This window comes from Alexandromys fortis, unplaced genomic scaffold (assembly GCF_014885135.2).
Source record: "Alexandromys fortis isolate MF-2015 unplaced genomic scaffold, M_Fortis_MF-2015_v1.1 scaffold_282, whole genome shotgun sequence".
NCBI classification, from domain to species: domain Eukaryota; kingdom Metazoa; phylum Chordata; class Mammalia; order Rodentia; family Cricetidae; genus Alexandromys; species Alexandromys fortis.
Window position 1 is genome coordinate 1,271,528 of NW_026068199.1, and position 25,991 is coordinate 1,297,518.

The 25,991-nt window shown below is 35.2% G+C and overlaps 1 pseudogene; it reads right to left on the reverse strand.

Moving 5' to 3' along the window:
• Positions 1-633: 633 nt before the first annotated feature.
• Positions 634-21,489, reverse strand: LOC126493094 (vomeronasal type-2 receptor 116-like; annotated as a pseudogene).
• Positions 21,490-25,991: the final 4,502 nt, after the last annotated feature.

Below are 25,991 nucleotides of genomic sequence, written 5' to 3' on the forward strand. Positions count from 1 at the left end.
ATTTCATCCTTAACCCAGAAGCAATATCTATTTTATAACCAGCTGCTAATGAAAATTTAATTTCCTCCAAAGGAGTCTTACTGGAGAAGCCAGCTACTTTTAAGGGTAGGCTACATGCCCAATAGTAGATGGCCAACAGAAAATAAACTCAATGCCATCTTTTCAATTTGGTGTATGTGTGTCTTTTGAGTGTGTTATTACATACATATCTGAATTTAGGTGTTCTTGGAAGCCAGAAGAGGGCAACTAATTCATTGTAGCTATTGTTATAGGAAGGTGTGAACTGCAAGTTGTGGGGAATGGATAGTAAACCCATCTCCTCGGAAAAAAACACACATGACTTTAAATGCTGAGACACCTTTCCATCTTTCTCAATATTCTTTATATCTATTTATCAAAAACATTTTTCTATTTCTCTCTTCTAAATTCTACTTTTGTTGCTCCCAGGATGAAATTGGATTCTCCTTTCTTTCCATAAAGGAGGGCAAATTTGTTTTACAATCTGAAAGCACTATTTCATCCTACTAAAAGACTTACCTCTGTTTTCATTTGCGTTCAAAGTCTCATCTTTACTCAGATATCAATAGAATTACATAGAGTTTATGTCAAATCTTACTGTGCTATTGTGAAAGAAAGAAAGGAAAATGTCCCCTATGAGCTAATGTTCAAGAACATGATCTTATAAAGTATGTGGCTTTGTGGATGATTATACATCACAGTGTACAGAAAAGAAGTATATGACACTGCTGTGCTTCCTCATTAGAAGAAATGATGAGAATCAATAGCCATTCATACAGTTTACATTGTATTGTATTAGGTGTTTCTGTACCAGTTCTGTAGTTGTCAGATACAATTTATGAAATGTGTGTTCAGGAAGATGTTTTCTCCCTTAACTTTTGAAGAGAATTTCTCTCTGGTCTTAACAAAATTATGTAGCACTTGGGGATGAAAATGCATCCCAGTAGGCCTGCACTGGAAGCCAAGATGGACAAGACCTCCACAGCCACCATTATCTTGCCCTTGGTGCTGTGGTAGACAGGGAGGAAGGTGATCCAGACACTGCAAAACAACAGCATGCTGAAGGTCAGCAACTTGGCTTCATTGAATGTGTCAGGGAGATTCCTGGCCAAGAAAGCCACAATGAAGCTCACGAATGCAAGGGAGCCATGGTATCCCAGGACACAGTAGAATGCAGTAATTGAGCCCTTGTTGCACACAATGATGATGTGGCCATGCTCAGAGTGCACATCATTTTCAATAAATGGAGGAGAAAATAGCAGCCAGATTGTAGAGAGAATAATTTGGATGAGCGTACAGATGGCAATGATGTAGTTGGGAACACCAGAAACCAGAAAATACCTCATCCTTATTCCAGGGGCTGTGACTTTGAAAGCAAGCAGCACAGTCACTGTTTTGGCCAACACAGTGGAAACAGCCACAGTGAATACAACTCCAAATGTGATTTGTTGCAGAACACAGGTAGCTGAGTTGGGATGCCCAATGAAAAGCAAGGGACAGAGAAAACAAAAGATGAGTGAAATTAGCAAGATGTAGCTGAGATTCTGGTTATTAGCCTTCACAATGGGAGTGTTGTGATGCTTCACAAATATCCCAAGAACCACAGTTGTGAATACAGAGAAAAATAACGCCATTAAGGTAAGGACCATCCCCAAGGTGTCTTTGTAGTTCAGAAAGATCACAGCTTTTTGAATACACTGGTTCTGCTCTCTGTTGGCATACTGGTCCTCTGGACACTTCACACATTTATCCACATCTGATGGAGACAGAAAACACGATTAGTACAACTTCTGCAATTTATTGACAGAATATTTCAATTCAGTGTGTTGAATAAACATTGTGATATCTGCATCATTTGCTGATGATGTAGCTGAGAGACACTGCTGCATAGCAATACTTTCATTTCATAATACTAATTCATTACCAACCGGGCAATTAAATAAAACAATATGTTGTCTATTTAAGTATTTGTGTTGATGATTTTTTATGTTATCAGAAAATACAAATATTTTCAGTAATTTCTGAATGCTATAATGAATTGACTGAAACTAGGAGTTTAGAGATTAAAATAAATAACTATAGTATTGCACAGAGTATTTTTTTAATATCTCCTATCTCATGGTTACAGAGATGCCTGATTTCTTTCTATCTCTTTTATGAATGCTTTTCCTGACATAGATGTGTCTTCTATTGGAACAAGTTATGTGATACATTTTTTTAGTATGAATTCACCAGCCCAAACACACTGACATAGATGAAACAGAAGGCAGAATCTGTAGAGACCCTTGGAGTCGCCATACAACAGGCTAAGATCAACTTCTCAACTAAAAGGAGATTGATTTGTCCAAGAGGACAATGGGTAGGGAATGAGAGTGAAAGACAGGAGATAGAGAATGGATAGGAGTATTCAATAAGAGAGGAGACAGCTATGGCCTGTAGAAAAATAGCAGTTTATAAAGGTAGAAGGGGAATCCCCTGATAGGACAAATAATTTAGTTTTGATTGAACAGCTTAATTAGGACAGCCACAAAACACTTTTTGGTGAGGAAATAAGTAGTAGAAACTTGTACTGGCTTTTTGGGTCCCTAGTCTATTTGGATGCACAGCATCCTAGGCCTGGATGGAGGAAGGAGGGCCTTGGACTTCCCATAGGACAGGGTACCCTGCCCTGTGTTAAGGCTGGAGGGGGAGAGAGGAGGGTAGGTAGGAGAGTGGGAAGGGAATGGGAGGAGGGGGGAAGTGGTAATATTTGAATGGAAAAATAAAAAAAAAACAGAAAAATAAATATAAAAAATAACAAAATAAATAAATAAATATTTAAAAATTAACAAAACCCACTTTTTGCTAGTTGGATTTCAATACTTTGATAGCTGGACATTAACAGTGAGCCTTGGATGGAATACATGACCATATAAGGTATTAGAGCTTGGTGGCCTATTTTAGGAATTACTAGCAATGTTAGTGTTTCTGTTGATGTGAAGAAAAAACTGAATCATAGTTACTCTTATAAAGAAAAGCATTTACTTGCGTGTCCTAAAGTTTGGATGCTAAGTACATCATTATCATCCTGGGACATGTTGGCATACATGGTGCTTGAGAAGAGGCTGAGTATTCTATCTCTTTGATCCATAGGTAATAGGAAGTAAACGTTGTCACTGTGAATGGCCTAAGCATATGAAATCTCAAAATCTCCCTCTTCTATGAAAAGTTTCTTCCAATAAGACTACTCCAAGAAGGCAACATCTCTGAAATGGCCAATTATTATCATTATTCACTATTACTCTAATATAATGTTCTAACCAAGGCAAAGGGAATGGGGAGAAGGGAAAGACTTTTTAGAGTCATGCTTTCTATTCTCAGGTTGGCAAAAATCCCTTCAGAATCAGTAAGTTATATGAGTCTGTATATCTACATGTGTGTGTACATGTAAAAATAATAATAGAGCTTGAATATCAGAGTTATTAATTTACATGGGGGATACAGGAAAGTGAGTATGAGAGAAGAAAGGTTTATAAATATAATTCTTTTATTTTCAAAGGAAAATATATTTAAAGAAAATAATGTGTTCACTTGTGTCCTCATCAGGCAGTAGGGATGCTATTCTAAAGGTAGATACCTCTGTGCACACTTAACATTAAAAAGTCCTCCATATTTATTCTATCACATTTGGGAACAAATAATGCCTAATAACATTTTATTTGAGACCAAGACTCTGTAAGTGTAGTCTGGTGTAAAGTAGATATTGATATAACACCATGATTATGAAGAGAGGTTATTCAGGCATGAGTGATGGTACAGAAGGTTTCCTTTGAAGAATAGCACTGTATTCATATGTTGTAATTTTCTAGCTGGAAAATTAAGGAAATGTGATTTCAATTGTTTTTATCCATTGGATAATTGCAAAGAGTGATGATGTGCTTCCAGGCTTTAAGCATTTTTTATTTAGAAAGATGAATTTAAAGACACATGTAATTATTTAATTTGTTTAAGTGCTGGAAATTTATTCCAGTTATCAAGAGAATATACTATTCGTGAACAATACCTGGGTCACAGCATCCATGTTACGTGTCTCACAATTGTTTGTAATTCTAACTACAGGGGCATTGGATGACTCTCACATGCACCTGCAATTGTGTATGCATAACCACCCATCTCACATATATACACATATTTAAAGATTTAATAAATTATTTTTGTTTAACTTTTGTTGTAATTTTGTTGTAAATACCCTTTATTCTTATATATTTTGATATTTAAGACAATTTCATTGCAGTTTATTTAATTAATTTGGAGTATGCTCTATGTTCAGGTGCCAACACAATCTTAATGAGTTGGCAACCACTTCATACCACATGGGTCCAGGGATGAGATCACCATCAGATTTAGTGGCAAAAGATTTATCTTGTGAGTCATCTTACCACTCATAAATATTCTTTATAAACCTTAATTTTCTAGAATGTCAGGCAATAGGGGAGAAAACTATCTATTTGCCATTTTATGTAAGCAACTCTAAACAACCATTTAACTAATAGGAGCTGTGTAGGAGATTTGGGTAATTGTGGCTTGTTGCTTTCACAGAAAATGATTTTAATCCTCTACTCCTTGACATTACTATCTGCGTGCTGCATGTAAAAATGATGATTATAAGACTCCATATTTTCTACATCATGTGCTCAAGCTTATTACACTTCCCTAGATTGCCAATCACACTGATCTTTGAAAAAAGGATCTTTGGTCATTGCGTGAAGTCTTCTGTTTAATAAAGAACAGTAGTTGAAAAATTTACAAGTAATGATTTCACCTCTTCATTCATCTTTTAGTGTACTTGAATTTGGTTCCCAAGATATACAAAATAGAGTTTAATTACTCTGATGTCTCTTCAGCATTGATTTTGCAAATACATGGTGGTTATAAAAATATAGTAAAAAAAAGAGATATGAAAATTGAAAGAAAGTAAATATTAATGAAAATTCATGACTGGAATAAAATCTATATGTAGTTATAGAAGATATTAATCACTAATAAAAATCTTATGTAGAACTGGTCACACTGTTGTGTTACTGTGAAAACTGCTTCTTTGAGAAAAGGCCACCTAATATAGACTTTCAATGAGTCAAAGAGGTATGTCATGGTATGAAGCACTTTTAATAACAACTCAGGGTCAGAAATTGGGGTTCAACCTAAAGATCTAAAAATCAAAACATCCAGCCACTGCCTTTTAACTCAACCTCCGTCTGAAATGGCTATCCTGGATCCTGGAATCACAGAAAGAGACTTTGTCTGAGAGCTGTCTCCCCACATTTTTTATTCCCCTTTATTGCTGGGATTAAAGGCATGCACCACTGGGATAAAGGCATGCACTACCCAATTTCTATATTAACTATGGTGGCTACTGGGATTAAAGTTTTTTTTTTTTTTTCCAAAATCTTCTCTATAAGGCTGACCAATGAAATTCCTTTACTCTCAGAACTTCATGTAGTCTTTATTTGTTAAATACAATTAAAATGTTTCTACATTTCCCCTTTTTGTCAAAAAATAATAAAAAGAAGGCTATAATTAATATAAGAAAACTATATACAATAAGTATAACGACTATATATAATTTATACAGGAAAGAAATATACCCACATTATTTAGTCAATTTGCATTTGACAAATTCAGAGAAAATATTTCATATATATGTTATCTTGTTGAGCCCAAAGTCTTATACTTAATTTAGTTCCTATCCTTGACTTTTTTCACAAAGTAAACTTTATGAAGAGTTTCTTCAGTGTCCCTTATCTTCTCTGAACTAGATTGGTCTGCTCTATTTTCCTACAAAGTTGATATGCTAGTTTTCAAGGACTAGAAATTTGCATTACATTGTTAAATGAGCTGTATAGATACTACACCTTGAACAATATTCAAAATATTTGTGCAATCTGTTTTAAGAAAATTAATCTCAAGTTTGTATCAATATACAAAATTTGTTAACAATATACAAAAGTAAAACCAATGTGAAATATTTAAAACTAACATTTGCTTTTAAAAAGTCAACTCAAAAATATACTTTTTTACCTTGTCATATCTGTATTCTCCTTTTTTCTTTTCAGAGTAGATTCAATAATCTACATTTCTATTTTATACTATTTATATCCCGTTTTCTTTCCATTTCTTATTTCCTTATCTCACTTTCTTATTTCTTTCTCTCTTTCCTTTTTTTCTTTCTTTCTTTTGAGACAGGATTTTTCAGTAGCTATGGAGCCTGTCTTGCAACTCAGTCTGCAGTCCAGGCTGACCTTGAACTCACAGAGTCTACCTGCTTCTGCCTCCCAAGTGCTGTGATTTAAAGGTATGCATCACCACGGCATGACTTTTTTTTTTTTTTTTCAAAACAAGGATCTTGTATCTAGCCGGGCGATGGTAGTGCACGCCTTTAATCCCAGCACTCGGGAGGCAGAAGCAGGCGGATCTCTGTGAGTTCGAGACCAGCCTGGTCTACAGAGCTAGTACCAGGACAGTCTTTAAAGCCACAGAGAAACCCTGTCTCGAAAAACCAAAAAAAAAAAAAAAAAAAAAAAAAAGAATCTTGCATCTAATTTCTTTGCTTAGCTTTTTTTCCCTGAATATTAGCCATAACAACTTGTAATGAACATTGCAAACAAAGCATATCCATAATTCATTGAGGGTGGATTTGTGCATACTTATCTAGGCTATATCCTGTTGATTGTGGTTGCTGATAATCTTTTGTTGACACAAAGAAAATTTATAATTAAATTATAGTCAAGTTTTTATTGGAGTATTCTTTGAGGCTGGATCATTTCAGTCAGTAGTCTTAAAGCTGTTCTGAATGCAGAACTCAGAAGAAACTGCAACAAATGTACTCTGAATTGTTGGATCATCTGGGTCATCCATTCTCACTAGAGATTTTTCAGGGAGCCTTTGCCAATGAAACCTTATCTTTCTGGACCCAGAATGAATCCACAGCCTCTTACTTCCTTTGGAAACAAAATTAAAATCTCTTCTCCAAAGCAACATATGTTTTGATTTAAATTTTGAAGTAAAGGCATTTTCAAAATATATAGGTTAGATCAATCCAGCAGCACTAATAAACAAATATGTTTTAGCAGCTATTGTTTCTTTCCCAGAAGTCAAACAATTCAAAGACACCACATTAGCATACAGTATCCAGATTCTCTGTGTATTTTGGATCTTTACATGGAAGCTAAAACAAGGCAGATGGGAGCTGGGAGCTTTAGTTTATCTCTGAAACCAGGAGGCTAGATTTAGTTCCAGCTCCTAGAACTAGAATTCCAATCCCATCTGTGGCTTGGGCCGGTGGATAAAAAGCCTCAAGCAAATGTCATTTTCTTGAATTTGTATCAAAAAAATGTTGGGTACCAAATGAAGCATGATTAATAAATATTCAGGGTCAGCAACTAGGGTTCCACCTGAAGATCTAAAAAGCAAAAGAGCCACAGACTCTTACTTATTCTCAGTTTGAAATGGCTATCCTGCCTCTCAGAATCTCAAAAAGAGACTATGTCTGAGAGCTGTCATATATTCCTCTCTAGGGCTGGGACTAAAGGCATGTACCACTGGGATTAAAGGTATGCACCAACCGAATTCTATATCAGCCTAGGGTAGTTCCTGGGATTAAATATGCATGGCATTGTGGCTACTGGGTTTAAAGGTGTATGTTATCATATTGAAGTCTGTAAGGCTGACCGGTGGGACTGTTTTACTCTCAGATATGCAGGCAGTTTTTATGTATTAAAATACAATTGAAATGCCACTTCAATGATATGACAATTTACTTAAAGTGACCTTGTTAATAATCATTGTCCTATAAAAACTAAGTTAGGAAAGTAATATATTTCATTTCTTCAGTTGACTTTTGGACCATTAGATCATCCCAGTATAACTGAGAGGAGATGATCTATGTGGTGTGAAGGATTTATCTCAATAGCAAAACTTACTTGTCTCATTAGAAACTTCATTTTGTTGGCAGGGACTGCAAACAAAACAGCAGGCTGCCATTCCCTCCTGCCAGAATTTTCTGAATCCAGGACCACAATCAGCACTGCACACAGAGGGCGGCATCTGTGAAAAATCAGACACAAGCTGGTGTCAGGAGTTTTACCTACTCCTATATTTTATTATTATGTTGATATACCAATAAGTCAATTTTATAAACAGCAAAGGAGTGATCAGATTAAACTTAATATATTTTATAATACCAGGCATACAAACGTATGGACACAAACTGATGTAAATTTGAGTAGCTTCCCAAACCTAGAAATTTAGGAGAAAGAATAGGTTATTTGATATGGACAAATACTATAGAGCTTACAAAGTGGTGTTTCTATTTAATTTTCATCACCTTGACATAAAGTACATAATAAATTAGAGGGAACCATAACTAAAATATTTCTCTCCATTGAATTAGCCTACTGTCAAATCATTTAATCATTTTATTAATGGGTAATTGATGTAGGACTGCCCTGCCCACTATGGGCAGTGCTGTTCCTAGTCAGGGCTGTGTGAAAATTCAGAGAAAGCCAGTAAGCTATGTTCCTTCAGAATCTACCATTAATTGTAGTCTCCATATGCCTGCCTGCCTTGTTATTTCTTTGCTGTAATTTATGATCCCAATCAAAACTCCTCCTCCATATGAATTTGGTCAGTATTTAATCACAGCAACATCACAGAAGGCTAAGATGAATGCACGTCTGAAATAGGTGGAATATCTCTTTAAATGTCAGGTAACACACAGGAACTACAAAAACATCGTTAGAAAGAATGACATATTATAAAGAAAAAAACAGCTAAATAGGCAGAGTAAGGGCGTAATTGATATGTATGTAGCTGGTAGAAATTGTGTTTCCAGAGGTGTAAATGCTTTACAAAGCCTGCAAATATTTGGGGAATCTGAATAAAAGTTTGATTTGGATTACTTGTTCTTTTGAAGACAAATTTCATGAGTTTTTAGTATATTTTGGAGATCAGAACTCTGGATGATGTGGGATTAGTGAAGATCTTTTCCCGGAATTCTGTAGGCTGTTATTTTGTCTTGTTGACCTTGTCATTTCTTTACTGAAGTTTTACAGTTTCAAGAGCTCCCATTTATTAATTGTTTCTCTCAGTTTCTGTGCTGTTAGGGTTATATTTAGGAAGTGGTCCCCTGTGCCAATGCATTCAAATTTACGTCTACTTTCTCTTCTATAAATTTCGCTGTGGCTAGCTTTATGTTGAGGTCTTTGATCCATGTATGCTGTAAAGGTTGTGGGGTAAAGGGAACACGTCTGCATTACTTGGGGGAATGCAAGCTGGTACAGACACTTTGGATGACAGTGTGGTGATTTCTCAGAGAATTGGGAAACAACATTTCTCAAAACCCAGTAATATCACTTTTGGATATATACCCAAAGGATACTCAATCGTGCCACAAGGACATGTGCTCAACCATGTTCATAGCAGCATTGTTTGTAATACCAGAACCTGGAAAACACCGAAATACCCCTCAACAGAAGAATGGATCAGGAAAATATGGTACATTTACACAATGTAATACTTCACAGCAGAAAAAAAATGATGACATCTTGAATTTTGCAGGAAAATGGATGGAGCTAGAAAACATAATTTTGAGTGAGGTAACCCAGACACAGAAAAACAGTTATCACATGCACTCTCACATAAGTGGTTTTTAAACATAAATCATAGAAAACCAGCTTGCAAATCACAATCCCAGAGAACTTAAAAAAACAAAGAGAGACATATCCTGAGTAAATTTGGACAACACAGAGGACACTAAAAGAGACATACATAGATCTAATCTACATGGTAAGTAGACAAAATCTCCTGAGTAAATTCGGAAATAATGCTTGGGGGAGGGCTGAAGGGGAGGGGAAAAGCAGGGAGTGAAGTAGAGAAAAATGAAAATCAATAAAAATAAAAAACCACATCTAGTCACATAAAATATAATAAAAATATAAAAGTTTGATTTTGTAAAAATTCCACTGAAGTGTTTCTTAAAATTTAAAATAAAGGAACTTTGTATAAAGAAAAAGCTCTTGATTGGTTTCTATACACTCTTTTAGACATCTGCTATTGTTGTGTGCTCACTATGCATCCTCTGTTCAGAACTGAGTTACGTGTCATCACCACAGTGTCTCCTCTACATTGGTTTTTCCATGTTCTCCACAAGATGATTAAATAAAACCATTTTTTTTCTTGTGGTTTTCTTGAAACAGAGTCTCAAATTGTAGTATTGGTAGACCTCAACTCCTTATATAGAGTATATTTACTTAGATCACACAGAAATCTCCCTCTCCTGCCTTCGGAATACTGGGATTAAATATGTAAACTATCAGTGCTTTTATTTCTTCTCTTCTTTTCTTTATTTATTTTTTACTATTTCTTTTTTTTTTTGTATTTGGCAAGATATTAAGGACTATTTTCAAGAAGAGTGGAGAAAATACTCATCCTTGTCCAATCTCTGTTTGTTTATTTGAGCAAGAGTCTTTTATGCAACCCTAGTCACTAGGACATGCTAAGCAGTCCAGACTGGCCATAAACAGCAGGGGTTTTTTCATCCTCTGCCACCCAAGAGTTTTGATTAAGCACACTCACCAACACATACAAATGACCTCACTTAGGATTTCATTGGAAATTCTTTGAGTTTCTTTTCCTGTAGTACAATGTTGTCAATATGATTGTCATAGAAAACTTTTTAATATGATCAGACTCTAAAACATTGAGTAATTAATGTTTTAACTCTTTTTAAGTCAAGATGGGTTCCTTTGATTGTGTGGACTTCCCATAGGGCAGGGCACACTGACTTCTCTTAGCACTGGAGAGGAAGGGGGAGGGTGATTGGGGGGAGTAGGAGGGAAATGCTAGGATGGGAAAAGGTGGAAATTTTTAATAAATAAATAAAAATAAAACAAACAAAAAATTGTGTTTGATTTAAATTTTAACTCAATGAAAGCTAAATTTTATTAAGAGCCATTTCGGCACATATTTGAATAATCATGTAGGCCTCTACTTGAGTCTATTTCTGGGCTACATTTACTTAACTGATTTGCATATGTTGACCAATCCTTGTAACCTTGGAATAAAGTCATGTCTGTCACAGGGTCAGATCTTCCTGTTGTGTTGTTGACTTATAGTACTCAGTGTTTAGTTGAGAATTTTCCATTCAAGTCCATGAAAATGTGTAGTGTCTGATGTTCTTTATTATGTCTCATTTCCATAGATTCCTTTCCTACATATTTATAGATCTCTTTTTGTTTGTAATTGAGGTTTGTTTTTGGAAGCACGTATGAATGTACGTATTCCAAGCCAAAATCTTGTTGTTTGTGTATTATGAAAGGAGAATATGAAAATTAATATTTGGTCTTTCAGTATAATTTGCTTATTCTTTTTCAATATTTATTGCTATATATGATAGTTGATTTTTTTTGTCTTGTGTTCTAGCTCTGATTGTCTTGCTTGACCACATATTGATTTTAGTTAACAGTGTTTAGGAGTTCTTCAAGTGTCTTCCATTATGGTCATAAATTTCTATAAATTATATGCATCAATGAATATTCATCTATTTCTGTATTAGTTTTGGTTTTCCAAAAGAAATAAAATTTAAAGTATTATCCTGCCTCTCTCTCTACGTTTCCCCGACTCTCTCTCTTTATATATATGATGTCATTTAGTTTGTGGTCTAGCTAATCCAACAATTGCTAGGTAAAAATTGGCTAAGAATACAAAAGCTACTCAGTTCATGATGCTTAATTTCTCAGTCTTCAGTAAACACTTGCATCCCAAGCATGTCGGTTCATTATAATTCCAATGAAGGAATAGACTTTCTAGCAAGGTGAGAGCCAGCAGACAGAGTACAACTTTCATTCTCTTTGCTCTTGTATAGGTATCCACAAAGTGTGTAGCACATACTGTAGGGGATTTTCAAGATCAAATTGTCTAAATGCCCTTCCAGCACAGGGTGTAGTACAGATTATAGGAAGATTTTCCAAATCAAATGAACTAAATGCTTAAAGTTTGTCTTCCCAATTTAAGATTTAGATAAATAATGCTTTTTCCCAAATTAGATTAGAAGATGTGATGTAAAGGCATGACTTCCTTCCTTCCTTCCTTCCTTCCTTCCTTCCTTCCTTCCTTCCTTCCTTCCTTCCTTCCTTCCTTCCCCTCTCCCTCCCTCCATCCCTCCCCCCCCTCTCTTTAATTTTTTGGTTTTATTTTAGAGACAAATTTCTCTTTCTATCCCTGGTTGTCTTAGAACTTGCTATGTAGAAGAGGTTCCCTCTAACCAAGAGATCCACCTTCCTCTGCCCTCTGAATTCTGGGATTAAAGACATATATTACCACAACCTGATGTAAGGCATATCTTTCTATCTCAAAGATCTGGGTCTCAAGTGTATCTTCTTACTTCAAGTTAAGCAAAAATAACTCACAAGTGTGCTCTCCATTTTTGGGTTCTAATAAATTCCAGATGTCATCAAAATTATAATCTTGAAGTGCCCTCACAGCGTCTTTTGTTTATAAAGGATAAATTTGTTGGGTATAGTAACAAGATTTTGCACATATATCTCTAACTCCTTTAATTGCTTCACTGGTACTCTGCCCTTTTAAGTGAAATCATGAAGGAACCTTCTGTATATAAGGGGTCTTTCTATGAATAGGTTTTCTCACATGCTGCCTTCAATTTTCATATTTTTACTAATATAATACAAATTTAACGTAAAATACTTCATAGGAAGTTTTTCTCTCTAATATTATATATTTAGTATTTAAATTCTTCCTGTCTCCAGATGGCCACATATCTCAATGCATTTGTGGAAATTACTATTACATTTTATTGAACATATTGCAGAAGCCTTCATCAGTCCTTTTTCTTCTCCTCTGTCCAGTTTTTTGTAACTTTGATCATTTTGTCTGATATATATTTCAATTGTCCTTACTTATAACTGTCATAGTTTCAGTTTTCTAATTCTTCTGCTTGTCTTTGAGCATTGCCATCCTGTAATCAACTTGAAGTTTTCCCTTATGAGAAATTTTTTGAGATATTTATAGAATTGCTTTTTTGTTTCCTTTACATATTTTAGTTTGAATATTTTTATCATTTTATACCATTTGAAAGTATCTGTCACATGCTCATTCAGTTCTTTATGGTAAGGAAGATTTTACGATTTCATTGCCTTCTGCTAGAGGTGATTTGTGTCCTGTTTGCTGTCCTGGAATTTTGTTATTAATATTCTTTGAATTTTTCTGGTATGTCTTTGAACATACTCTTTTTTTAATCCTATGACTATAATATTTGTAGTTGTGTTGGCTTGAAGACTCATATTTTGTTCATTTGTTTTTGCATGAAATTTGCCTATATGGGAGATGAGCACTGGTTGCAGGCATCATAATCTTCTGTATTCTCCAGTGGATATTTTTGCAATGCTCAATTTGGCTTGGAAAGAGCATACTTGAAAAATCATTGGCTACTCCCTGAATGGATGTGTTGGTCAGTGGCTATACTTCAGTTCGTATGTTTTTTTCCCCTGATAGTGACTCTCCTCATGACTGTAAGAAAGAATATTATTTTGAACATTTTATACTGTTGGTATATCTAATATAATTTCAAAATTAGCTTGACAAGTTTCCTGAAATTAACTCCTTTAATATTCAAGCCACATAAAACCATTCACAGCAGAATTCACACTTATAGCTTACTTTAGACCCATAATGTAATTCATCATTTATAAATGTCCAAAAGTAATTTCTTTTATTACCAATACTTCCTCCCCACACAGATAAGGTAACTAGACATACAATCGTTGGTTTGAGTGAAATGTGAAAATATTTACAGGATCAAGTAATGTTCTTCTAGATAGCAATTACTCTAACAGATATGCATCCATTGTCACCACACATAGCAGTGTTGCAGAGACATATATACAAACAAAACACCCATGTCAATTTAAACCAAAAAGAAAGAAAAATGAATAAAATTATAATTCATAGGATTATGAATATATTGCCTTAATATATTTTTCAAGATGTCGGCAATTTAGGAACTGTTGGTAAAGAGATTTAATAGAAATTATCTAATAAAAATTAATGATTTGTATGTGTTTACTTTTCTCTTCCATTAGAGTTAGCCTCAATCTTTCACCACTGTGTCCAATGTTCTGCAAAAAGGAGGATAATAACAGTCTAGCTATCAGAATGGTATGAAGAGAAAGTGGCTCTCTTACTGGACACAGCATAGCACAGTAGTACAATGTATACATTATACATTGTATATTAAAAACAAGGAAGAAATTCTGGAATGATAAAAATTCATTGTATGCATATCTGAACTCCTCAAAGTACTAGATGCTGAAAAAGCATTTGACAAAATTCAACATCCCTTTATGATAAAAGTCTTGGAGAGACTAGGGATACAAGGGTCATACCTAAATATAATAAAAGCCATATACAGCAAACCGACAGCTAACATCAAATTAAACGGAGAGAAACTCAAAGCCATCCCAATAAACTCAGGAACACGACAAGGCTGCCCACTCTCGCCATACCTCTTCAATATAGTGCTTGAAGTTCTAGCAATAGCAATAAGACAACATAAGGGGATCAAGGGGATTTGAATTGGAAAGGAAGAAGTTAAACTTTCGTTATTTGCAGATGATATGATAGTGTACATAATTGACCCTCAAAACTCCACCAAAGAACTTTTACAGCTGATAAATACCTTTAGTAATGTGGCAGGATACAAGATCAACTCCAAAAAATCAGTCGCCCTCTTATACACAAAGGATATGGAAGCAGAGAGGGAAATCAGAGAAGCTTCACCTTTCACAATAGCCACAAAAAAGGAAATGTAGAAACATAAAATAGGAGGTGAGAAAACGCTCTGTAATGTGATTATTTATTTGTAGTTTGTTACAAGACAGCACAAATCTATCCCATTGTCCATGTTACTGCTGTGTAATGCAAAAGAATACAGTTAAATCAGACCCACCTGTCTACTTCCTTTTGCTTGTTCTATCATGTCTTCATATAAATGCAGCTGTTGTCCATATGGAAAATATGAGCTAAACTCTCCTATTTTCACCTTTAGTCCAAGACCGTATGGGAAATTCCAAATCTGAAAAATGCTATACTCTTCCTGAAGTTTGTCTTTCTGGTTTATAATCACTCTGTCTCCAAGTGGATTAGTGAAGCGTGTTTTCTTCAGAAAGGAGTGCAGCTGAAAGAGACACACCATTCTATAGTGTGTGTGCCCTTTCTTGAATTCATAAAATGTATTTTATTTCATCTTAAAGGCAGTATTATTGAAGATGTCCAGGGGTGCATTAACCATGAATCCAGTGGACTATTAATACTATCATAATGTTTCTAGAATTTAAGTTCTTTCAGAAAAAACTCCCAAACAGAAACACAGACTTACATGCAAATACCAAACAGCAACATGAAAACACATGTACACACACACATACACAAACACATCATGAAAGAGATATAGAGACAGACAGAGAAAGCGACAGAAGTTCACTTCCATTCAGACATACATAATGCAGCTACTTACATTTTATACAGATATACTCATAAATGCCAACACTCACACATGAAAACAAAGCTAAACACAGTGAGATATATGTACCAAAACAGACACACGAAAACAGAAGCCTACAAAACACATAAACAGGCCCACAAATACATGCACACATTAATTTACATTACACACATGGAGACAGTCACAGACAAAAACACCTACACAGAGAGATATTGATATAGTTAGATTTATGCTAAAATACAAAGAAAGATTTTGAGAGGCAAGCAGACAGACAGGCACACAGAAATAAAAATATACATATGTGCAAGCAGTATACAACAGTGAGATCAACACATATAAACACATGCACTTAAAAAATACATAGAACAATATTTACAGAAACAAACTCCTATACAGAAAGACGTTGACACAAGACAAATTCATGTTCAGTTCCACATACAGATAGATACGTAGATATACAGAAACAAATATATACACATTAATACAGATACAAACAGAGTTAACAAGAAACACACAATCATACAACCATATACAAGAAGAACCATGCATTCACACATATGGATGCAAATCTACCTCCTTAACTGAAAAATGACACTGTTTACTGTGAAATTGCTTTCACCCAGGATGTGAAATAATGTCCCTAGAGCCTACAGTGTGAGCAGAATCAGTTTTGAACACTTGTGGAACATGATCTCATAAGCTGATTATCACATATTTGACAATAAATTGACAAAAATTAATTTTCTCATAAATAAGAGAATTAAGGAGAAAGGACTTAGGCTTGCAATTTTAGAATGGGTGTGGTGATAGTCAGGTACTCTGTAACAAAATCAGTGATCCTCCTTTACAAATTGTATCTTCCACACCATTGCTTTTGCATTAAAATTTATACCAGCTTCCAGATTTACATTGCTTCTGAAAAAAATTTCCCAAAATCTTTCTAGTTTATGAAATATTCCCTAATTTAGTAAATTGGGATATTTGACAGACACTTAAAGACTTTGATATTGATTATATCAAATTTCATCTAAAAGATGAAACACTACCTTGAAGCAGTGATTATCGTATCTTTTTCCATTATCCATTGGTTGATTATATACATGCTGAAGAAGCATTTCATGGAGGGTATGGGCCACAGTATACACCGCATTATATATGTCATAACTCTCATCACTAAAGGCCATGCCAAAGGTCTGTGCCTTTAGCAATTGCAATGAGGCATTGGATAAGCAATTTTTTAGGGTCTTAAACATAGAAGCTGAGACTTTGCAGTTCAAGCTCATCCATTACAGCTTAGCCAAGAATTCATCAGTGTATTTGAGAGGGTTCAGTGTCTGTACAAAAGTTTTAAAGCTAGAAATCTCAGAATGCTTGTATGCAAAAGTTATTTTCCAATTGAATGAATTAAGTGGGTAGTCAGGCTTACTTGTAGTGCCATCCCACTGTGAGGTGGTGACCCACATTCTCTGTAAACCTAGAGATTCCCATCTTCTAAAGCCCATAGCTAGAGTACTGCCTGGGTCACCATAAATGACAACTACATTTGTAGATGATGTCACTATTTGGTTATAATACACTTCAGCTCTTTGCAAGAATAAATCCATCTTGACTGGGATCACACTCACAAAGGCAAGGCAGACTGTAATTTTTTCCATCTCTCCTCTTAATTGTGTGAGAAATTGAGTACCCTGATCATTGTCTGAGATGGCCAGTCCAATCCAGTTCCAGTTGAAGTAAAGCATCAAAGAGATCATGGCCAGGGCTAAAGATGTGTCCTTGGCAGCCATCTGATACAGAGAGGGAAATTGTTCACGATTGCTCAGGATGGGATGGAAAGGTCCATAGGTAATCTGAAGGACCTACAACACAGGGAGCAGCATGAGGCAGCACACAGTCATAAGAACTTGTAAACATACTTTCGGTCAAGAGTTCCTTAAAAACTACTTATATGTTACTTCTTCCCTCATCTCAATTTCAAAAAAGGACATGAAACCCCATCAAGCCTGAATAATAACCATGAACTACACTGTTTAACACAAATTTGAAGGTAGTATACTCCTCACAATCTACTTAGCATCTAGGACTTATAACGGGAGAATGAGAATTTGTGGCAAACTCACATTACAAAATCTCACCTGTTGAGGTATGAAGAGGTTAAACATGGTCCCAACCATCACAGATATTGCCAAATTTGGTCCTGTAAGCACCATTTCACACATAGTCTGTTTATTGCAGATATAATTAGGGGGTAAATGATGAACTTCTTCAGAAAATTTCAAGTCACTCTGAAAGTTAATCCCAAATGCACAACCACCATCTGGGCATCCAAATACAAATGATGAATTTGGTAAAAGATCAGGCTTCCTGTTGACTTCATCCATGGCAAAAGCTAAGACCAGTAAAAACTGGAGGTTTTTAGTTGTTCTGTAAAAAAATATGGTTATTAATATGTACAAAGATCTACAGATGATCTTGTGTAATCAATAGATGGACTATTCTGAGTTGTACAGTATTCCCAACCACTGCCAATACTGAAACAATGACCTATGCTTTGAGATTGGAATAATATAAGTATCTGGAAGCTTGTAATAAGCTTTAAAAGTTAATCAGAGTGCATCTTCTATAAAAAAGATGAGCCATCAGCATCTTTCAAAGAGTTTGTTTTCAACCTCTGGTTTTTGAGTGCTTACTCTAAAGATAAAGACAATGGCAAAGGTTTTAACCAATCAATATACCTATTCATGTATTTATTTTTAAATCATAGAGCAATGTGAAAAATTAAAGAGACATGTGAACCAATAAGTTTATCATAATTTCTACAGATGAGACTGTCCTCAAATGTACAGAGATATGCCAGCATGCCAGCTCCAGGTTTTTGCAGAGATTAAGGCCATGTACTACCTTCTAAGTACTCTTCACCTATTTTATGTTTACAAAGAATGTCATATATCTGGATATATGGATATATCTGACCAATATATTTTTTATACTAACAAACTGCTTTTACTACCTTTCCAGTTACAGTAACACAACAATAGTATCCTACATAAATTTGTATATGCCAGTTAATATCTTTGTAAAACAGAACATGATAAAGCATAAAATGTGAGGAAAATGTTTATGAGGCTTTCTTTTTTTGTAATAAAATTGGGTAACAACTATGTTGGAAGTGAATAATACCAATTTGTGTTTATATTTTTGGGAAGAGCTTTAACTTCTGTCTCTTCCTAGTCATTTCATATCATCTGACTGATAAACATCAATTATTCCTGGTGCAGGAGAATTGTCTGTATTCTTTCAATCATGTTCTAAATAAACACTGATTGGCAGATAGCTAGGCAGGAAGTATAGGCAGGAAAACCAGACAGGAAGTCGAGGAGGATCAGAGAGAACAGGAGTATTCTAGGAAGAAGGAAGCTATTTCTGCAGTCCAGCCCAGATCACCGAAGAAGCGGGATGTGACCTACCCCACTGAAAAAGGTACCAAGCCATGTGGCTAACATAGATAAGAATAATGGGCTAATATAAGTTATAAAAGCTAACAAGAAGCCTGAGCTAATGGGCCAATCAGTTTATAGCTAATGTAGACTCTCTGTGTGATTTTCTTTGGGGCTTACTGGCTGTGGGGACCTGGCAGGACAGAAACTCCAACAAGAATCCCCTCATGTTACAGAATGGCACCCAATGTCCTCTTATAATACCTCTTCACTCCAAATAATTCACTCAGAGTAAAATGAATCTATTTACCACTTAGATATTGTACTGCTATGATGTCTTTATGTATTTACCTATAATTTTCAAATTAAAAATAAATTTTGAATATTTTTATTATCACACAGAAAAAGTGTCATTGAAAACTGAGTAACCACAACAGGAATGTGAGACTAGATCTTGTGAAGCCAAAACACTAATTTCTCTACTCCAAACATTAAGAAATATAAATCCCTTGAGTAGAGTGTCCCAGTGGACTAAATTTCTATATTTGATAACAACATTTTTGTTTGTTTGTTTTTTTTTAACTTTAAAAATAATACAAATAAAAATTCCCACTTCCTTCCCTCCTCCCACTTCCCACATTCTCCCCCAACCCTCTCCAGTTTAAAAAGAGGGCAAGGCACCTTGCCCTGTGGGAAGTCCAAGGCCCTCACCACTATATCCAGGCTGAGCAAGGTATGCATCCAAAGAGAGTCGGTTCACAAAAATCTAGTACATGCAATAGATACAAATCCAATGCCATTGTCATTGGCACCTCAGTCTGCCCCAACTGTCAACCACAATCAGAGGGAACAGTTTGATCCCATGCTCATTAATTCCTAGTCCAACTGTAGTTGGTGAGCTCCCATTAGCTCAGGCACACAGTCTCAGTGGGTGAAGCCCTCATAGTTCTGACTTCCTTGCCTATATTCTCCCTCCTTCAGCTCTTCAACTGGACCTTGGGAGCTCAGTCCAGTGCTCTGATGTGGGCCTCTGTCTCTGTCTCCATCTGTTGCCAGATGAAGTTTCTATGGTGATATTCAAGATACTCATCAGTCTGACTATGGGACAAGACCAGTTCAGGCACCCTCTCCTCCACTGCCCAGGGTCCTAGCTAAGGTCATCCCCATGGACTCCTGAAAACCCCTCCAGAGCCAAGCCTCTTGCCAACCCCAAAATGGCTCCCTCAAATAAGATATCTCCTTCCTCTTTCATATCCATCCTTTCTCCATCTCAACCATCCCACTAACCCTACCTCTCCCCAAACCTCTCCTTCTCCCCCTTCTCTCACTCTCTTCTTTCCCCTCTACCCCTCCTCATCCATGTTCCAAATTTGCCTGGCAATCTTGTCTGTTTCCAGTTTCCATGTTGATCTACACATGCTTTTCTTTTGGTTCACCTTATAATTTAGCTTCTCTAAGATCATGAACTATAGGCTCAATGTGTTTTATTTATGGCTATAATCCATTTATGAGTGAGTACATACCATATTCATATTTTGGGTCTGTGTTATCTCACTCAGGATAGTGCTTTCCACTTCCATCCATTGGCATGCATAATTCAAGTTTCATTGCTTTTTTTTTTAACCAATGAGGAGTACTCTAATGTATAGATGTGCTACACATTCTTTATCCATTCTTCCATTGAGGGCATCTAGGTTTTCCCCAGGTTCTGGCTATTACAAATAATGCTGCTATGAACGTAGCTGAATAAAAGCTTTTGTTGTATGATTGGGCATCTCTTGGGTGCATTCCCAAGAGTGGTATTGCTGTGTCCTGAGGTAGGGTGTTTCCTAGTTTTCTGAGAAACCAACACACTGATTTCCAAAGTGGCTACTTCCCACTTTCTCTTCTATCAAGTTTAATATGGTCAGATTTATATTAAGTTCTTTCATCTATTTGGTGATGGCTATGAATATATTTTCATTCTTCTACAGGTTGACAGCCAGTTAGGCTCTAGGACATGCTAGCACATGCTTTAGGACATATACATTGATGAATTCCATCAGATGTTTATATTCTATGACCATTTACTTTGGTCCATATAGGATGATACTAATTGAAATAGAGTGGGGTTTTATTTAATAAATCATCTCTTGCTACAATGCTATAGAAACTGTGAAGTGGATGGATATATATTATGGAACAATGTAGAGAGTTCTTCTTTTAGTCAGCATCCAGTCTCATAAATTAGAGGATAACTGTGTTTAAAACAGAACAATTTTTGGACAAATTAAAAGTAGAAAAATATCATTATTTCTCTAAAAGAATTTGGATTTGCTTATTAATGTGCAGATTGTAAAAACAGGGCAGAAAATTCATACCATTGTTCTGATTTTCATCATCTAGCCCTCAAATAATATTTATGGTGACATTTCATACAACATAGAAAGCATTATATTGTATAATCAAAATTTTGTTAAAATGTTCATTTTCTACATACATAGAAACTTGTGCATTCCTGATTCCCTCTTTTTGAAAGCATTTACTCAAACACTGATATCTTCAACACTCTTTTCAGAGGTACTGCATCTGAAGTCTGTAGTCCATGTGATGAATGCATATGAGACAAATTCAGGTAGTTTAATGACATTCCTTTTCCTTGAAGGCATTAAAGACATTTTAACCAAAATCTTGTCCTTCCATTGTTTTGAGAACTAATAATTAAACTATATACTGAAAAGTTCTATATTCCAATATTCCAAAACTATCTAGCTCATCATAGAACCACAGTTCATTCATATTTTAAATGCTGATTTTTAAATATTCAACAAAATCCAGAGAGAACAGAAGATCTGTGTGAATCATTTTATCCATTACATAAGAACTATCACTCTACCTCTTAAACAATCATGAATAATGAGAAGGCAAACTGAATATTTAATATCTAGCAATATATCCCTCCATGACCCTCTATTCTCACAGATCAATAACATCTGTTGACTGATTTTTTCTGCTTTATCTTTCATTTTCTTTTTATTCATTTTTTTTGCTCACTTTACAATCTAGTAGTGGCTGCAAAGAAGTCTTTTGTTGATTATCTTAGAAGCAAATGGAAACTAGGAAGTGACATTCTTATACCATTTCTCTAATCATGTATTTAGTTTGCTCTCAAAATCCTGCACTGAAAATGGGATTTGGGAGGAGACACTTGTTTGTATTGTGCACCTCTGTTTCTGGTGGCAGTGGCTCCATGGTGTCCCTCCAACTCTACCTTCTTTCTCCCAGCATTTTGTTTAGTTTTCCTCACCTACCTAAGTTCTGACCTATCAACATTTAAGGCAGTTTTTTTTTTTATTCATTAATGGTAATCACAGCATACAGAGGGGACTCCTGTTGAAATAAGAGTGGCGGGGCTGTGTCCCCAGCACCCCAGCTGCCTGCTAGCTTATGCCTGAAATAACAACACACAAACTGTATTCATTTAAACACAGCTTGGCCCATTTCTATCTAGCCTCTTCTAGGCTAATTCTCACATATTAATTTAGCTCATTTCTAATAATGTGTGTAAGCACCCCAAGGTGTGCTTACCAGGAAGATTCTAGCCTACATCCATCCTGGGTCAGAGTTGTCTGGGAGAGCTGAGCATGGCGTCTCTGCTCCAGAGAGCAGAGCTGTCGAGTCTCTCTGGGAGCAGAGCAGAGTCTGACCTCACTTTCTCTTCTGCCCAGCATCCTATTCTGTTTATTCCTCCCACCTATGTTCTAACCAATAAAATGGGCCAAGCCAGTTTCTTTATTAGGCAATGACCTTCCTCCATCAGACTCCCATATTATGATGTGGGAATCCTCTCTTAACAAAAAGTTTCCATTATAAGAGCTAAAATATTTGCATGTATTTTCACACTCACATTGTCTTTAATAATTAAAAAAAAGAAGTAAACTTATTAGTTGTAAATAAAATTGCATTACTAAATTTTCATGTTGGCCATAGGCTATCTCTAGACTGCATCCATCTTGATGATGTCTGTTCTTTACATACTTATTATCTTCAGTACTTTTAGAAGGAAATGCTGTTAAATTTTGTTATCTAATGAGATGATCACATGTTATTTCTTTTTTTTGCTTATATCATTGAAACATTAGTTGATTTTTATATATTGATCCATCCCTGCATGTCTGTGATGATCATTTTGATGAAATTTTAGATTATGTTTACAATTATTTTACTGAGTATTTCTTCATTGATGCTCACAAAGGAAATTGATCTGCCATTCCCTCCTTTTATTGCTCATCTGTGGTATGGTTATCATATCAGGGAAATATAGTTATTAGGGAAACTGTACCTCATAAAATGATTTAGGCAATATTTATTTTGTTTCTGTTCTTTGGAATAACTTGAGAAGAATTTGTGTTGAATCATCTTTGAAAGTATAATTCTATTCTGTACTAAAATCCTATGACTGCTGGCTTCCCCTTCTTGGAAGATTTATAATGACTACTGCTCTTCCACGAGGGGTAATGGGTCCTGTACCAAAAGATGAACTTGTAAATAAGCACCTTGGTCTATATTCACCACAAAGTCCGACCCTAGAAACCAGTGATACTATACTATCAGCAACAGCTGAAGCAATATATCACTATTAATGTCAGTTATCTTTCTACTACAAAACCTCCCAGTTCCAGCACAACTGAAGCATAATAAAAGTATTTAAAACCAACTTCATGAATATTATTGAGGACCTTAAAGAGGAAATGAATAAATACATGAAGGACATTGAGAAAAGAGCAAACTAAAAAATGTGGTAAATGAAATATATTCCTTAAAGAAAGCAAAGAAAACATAATCAGTTGAAAGAAATGAATAAGAATGTTTAAGACATAAAATAGGCAGCTGGTACACAAAATAAAACAAAATCTGAAGGAATTGTGCAAAAGGAAAGTCTACGTAAGCAACAGGAACTACAGAAACAAGGATCACCAACAGAATACAATAGATTAAAAAATTAGAAACAATTATCAAAGGAAATATTAAATCTAAAAAGTCCTTGAGATGAGGCATCCAAAAACACTAAAACTCTTTGAAAAGATTACACATAAGAATAATAGAAATAGAAGAATGAGAATAATCCCAACACAAGTTCCCATAAAATATCTTTTACATACTACAGAAGAAATTTTTCATAACCTAAAAAGGAGAACCCTAAAGAGGTACAAAAATTTACAAAATGCTTAATAGATCTGAACAGAAAAGAGATACCCTCACAAAATAGTGATTAAAATGTTAAATAAACAGAAAAAGAAAGAATATTAAATACCCCAAGGTAAAAAGGTCAAGTAACATATAAATGTAGACTTGTCTGAATTTCACTGCAATTTTCAATGAGTATAAAAGATGCAATGATGTTTTCAATTGATCAGTAGATGCAAAGAGAATACAGATTTCAATCCATACCACTATACCCTGCCAAACACTCAATCCTCAGAAACTGGGAGAAGATATCCATCATAAATGCAAATTTAAACAATATCTACACATATATAGAGCACTAAAGAAGGTACCACAAGGAAACCCAAACATGAGTGGTTAATTACATGCACATAAAGACAAGAAATAAAGATCCTCTTCCTAAAAAAACAAGAACAGGAAATATCCACACAAAACCACCATCGCAGCCATCAACAACAACAAATAACAAAAATAGAAATTTAACATTGACTTGTCATTGATATTTAAGTGGTATTATCTCCAAAATAAAAAGACAGAGACTAAAAGAATAAATGTGGAAGGAGTTCATCCTTCTGGAAATAATAAAAATACCTCCAAAACAAAGATAGTTATGCCTCAGAGGAGTTAATGAATGAAAAAAATTTTCATGAAAATGACCTAGGAAACAAGATAATGAAGCCTTTTTCACATCTAATAAAATATACTTCAAACATCAAATTAATAGAAGAAGATAATAAAAGGTACTTGGTGTAGGAGGGTCTTCTATCTATGGGTTACATTCATTGGTTAAATAAAGAAGTTGCCTTGGCCTTTTGATAGGCCAGCTGTTAGGTGGGTGGAGTAGACAGAAGAGAATGCTGGGAGAAAGGAGGCAATCAAAGAGAGCTGCTGCTATGAAGCTGCCAGGTCAGACATGCTGAATCTTTCCCAATTTTCATTGGGGTTGAAGACTAGATAAATGTAGCTGCTTTCCTCTCATGAAAGGAAAATTCACAGAAAGCCTAGATTCTGTATATTGTATTTTCTTTAAATTTTTTGACTGGGAAGGAGCTAAGAACAGAGAGACATTTCATTTTGTGAGCTGCTAAGCTGATCTAGCATATGTGTTCTAAAGGTATCATGACTTCAGAATTTGGATCTAAGGATATGATGCTTTGGAAAAGAGGTTCTTTTATTTTCACAGAGGATGAGACCCTATGGATTGTTTATAGAACAATATGTTATGATAGACCATGCCCTCCTGAAAGGTTGCTGTGAATACCTTCAAAAACTACTTCACTCAACTGCTGACTGAGATCAATCTAGGAAACAGGATACACCATGAAAGACCCGATTAACAGCGCCCCCATACAGCATGAAGCAGTTTGGAGAGAAATAACTACGTCCATATTCCCAAATATTGTTTATAAATGTTCTTTTACATTTAAAGGGGGATATGATATAGATATGAATAATTTGCATTGATATGAATCTTGGTTTAATACTAATTTAAGGTCAATTTTGTTATATGTATTTCTGATCTTGATTAAGGTATTGTGATTGTGTAGCTCATTAAAAAATGTAATGTATAATTAGGAAATATAGATTGTTAATGGATAATCATTGATAATAGTCAAGCTTGTAGTCATGTTAGTTAGATTTCCTAGATATATGGAGATACATTTCAGTTAGGCATTCTTCATATCTTTCAAAGACTACAGGCATTTAAAGTTTTAATAACTTAGGGCTTTTCATGACAATTTGAAATGTCTGCTCCTGACAGCACCAAGATACTTTAA